This window comes from Gavialis gangeticus, unplaced genomic scaffold (assembly GCF_001723915.1).
Source record: "Gavialis gangeticus isolate Ggan-Ray unplaced genomic scaffold, GavGan_comp1, whole genome shotgun sequence".
Taxonomy (NCBI): Eukaryota; Metazoa; Chordata; order Crocodylia; family Gavialidae; genus Gavialis; species Gavialis gangeticus.
In genome coordinates, this window is record NW_017729031.1 from 4,296,651 (window position 1) to 4,299,159 (window position 2,509).

Here is a 2,509-nt window from a genome sequence, read left to right on the forward strand (position 1 = left end):
CAGGCAGACACCTGACTAGGAGCAAATCTGCTCCTGGTCAGCTGGCCGGCCAAAGGCAGGAGATTGCTTCCTGCTCGTAGGAGCTGCCTGCTGCCAAGGTAGGCTCCACCACTGGGGCCTGGGTGGGGACTATGCCCCACTACCCCAGCAGCAGGGAACTCCAAGCCCTCCTGCTCTGAGATCACAATTGGGGAGTCGAGGGCTGGGAGACCCTTACCTCCCAGCACCACTACTCCGCAGTCACAGGGCTGACACTGGGAGATCCTTATAAGATAAGGGTCTCACAGTCCAAGCCCCATAACTGCAGAGCTCAGGCCAGCTCTGGAACCATGGAGCTGGTACTGGGAGATAAGGATCTCCCAGCTCCAGCCTCATGGTCACAGAGCTGGCACTGAGAGCTCCCTGCTAGTGGGGGCTGGGAAACCTGTTCTCTGCCAAGCTCCAGGAACTGGGTGGGGAAGAGGCTGGGGAGCTTGTTCACCACTCAGATCCTTAAGCACAGAACTGAGCAGGGAACAATCTCCCCAGCTTCCACCCTGCAATCACGGAGCAGGGGCTGAGAACTGTCCTGGTCAGGGGCAGGTCCCAGCCCCATGCCCTGAACAGGTGATTGAGGCACAGGGCTTAGAAAGAGCTGCAGGATGGGGTAGGTCCCAGCCCTCTGCCCCAATCTGTCTGTGGGGCAGACAGCTAGCAGCAAGCTAGCTGCTAGCGGCACCACTAATGGATTGGGGCAGGGGGCTAGGACCTGCCCCTCCCCTGCATCTTTTTCCAAGTCCCCTGCCCCTGATTGGGGAGCCAGAGCCAGGAGCTTTCTGCTGCCAGGGCAGGGGACATTGTCCCCACCCCAGCAGCAGGCAACCCCCTGGGGCAGGGTGTAATGTCCCAGCCCTGGCCAGGATACAGCTGTCTCCGGGCCCAGTGCTCCCTGCCAGCCCCTGGGCTAGCATGCAGAGGGAGCCTAGACTGCCCCCTGGTGGAGGTAGGGGCCTATTGCAGTGTCCCAAGAAGGAGCTGTTTGCTGCCATTAGCAGCAAATCGCCTCTCACTTCCCTCCATGTGTAGATACCTGCCTGGGAGCATTTTCTTATGAGTAGTTTACTCACAAGTACACTGATTCTGAATTAAATGCATGTGTAGACATGCCCGCTTGCTAAAAAATAGTTCCTGAAGGCTTGATAATAGCCATTAGACAAAAAAACAAAACACAACCCAAAAACAAAGGCATTTAGAGCTGAAGGATAATCATCATGCAAACTCATTACAAATCTACCCTGGTATAAAATATTTCTTCATATCTCAAGTCAGTATTTTTTCAAAATATGTCAAGGCAGCCCTCAATGGAGAAAGAGCTATGTGTCTGGCTATGTCAGTGACATTTGGCCCTGACTGGCTCAGGCGCAGTTGGTGTTATTTCTAAAAACAAAGATTTTCCTTGTAATGAGAAAATCCTCTTCTTGGAGAAAAGAAAAAAAATTGTATTTGAACTTTTAGGATTTTTGGCCAAAGCCAAGAAGTAAATAAGTGAACACTGATAGAAAATGCATTGATAGACATAGATAGCAAATGTGTCACCCTATTTTTAATTGCAGGAGTGACATACCCTATGTTGTGCAGTTACAATTTAAAAAAAAAGAACCACAGGTAATAAACTGAAGTGACACTTGTGGTATAGGAGCCATAGTCTGAGTATCACTAAACTGTACTTTAGGCAAACAGGAGGCAGTATTTTGGCTGCAAAACTCTCCAAAAACTCTAGCATTACAAGGCAAACACCACTAGCAGCACCACCACCACATGGAATGGTTGACCAAGATACCAGTTCTGGATGCCCACTTAGAGGGTGCCACCACCACTACCAGCCCAGCTGCAGCCATTGCCAGTCAGGGCACTGCTCTAGCTAAGTGACTCCTCTGTTGCATACCCAGCCAATCTCTTTCTCTCTCTCTTTTTTCACTCACATCTCTTGCTATATTGGTAGCTAAAGCATGTGACAAATGCAAGATTTTAGCCTCGTGAATTTTAAGAATTGGTATCAATTGTATGAAATATTCCCAAGTTAAGGAAATATACATGGTCAGTATGAAATAGGATACCACATGTGACAAAAAGAAACATGTTCAGTAAAGCTGTGCAAAGCTGCGGTCCCTGATTCAATTCAGCAGAGATTTGGCCCAATTCAGTGGCCAAATCTCCAAATCCGAATCAAACCAAAGGACACTTTAATCTCTCTGAATCAAATTGGAACACTCCGATTCAGAGAAATTCAGAAAGATTTGGTAATTCAAACATAGATTTAAATGATTTTTCTACATAACCCAAGGTAGCAGGTGGCTCATGAATGCTAGGTGCGGGGGTGCATGGAGCATCTTACAGGAACACAGGAGTCTCCACAGCACGCTTGGCAGCAGACCTGGAAAGTACATGGGGGGGCCCCCCATGCTCCTCCTAGCTTGGCAACTGGTGTCTCCTGGGTCTGGGGGGGGCACCCGGGGTCCCCCCATGGGCG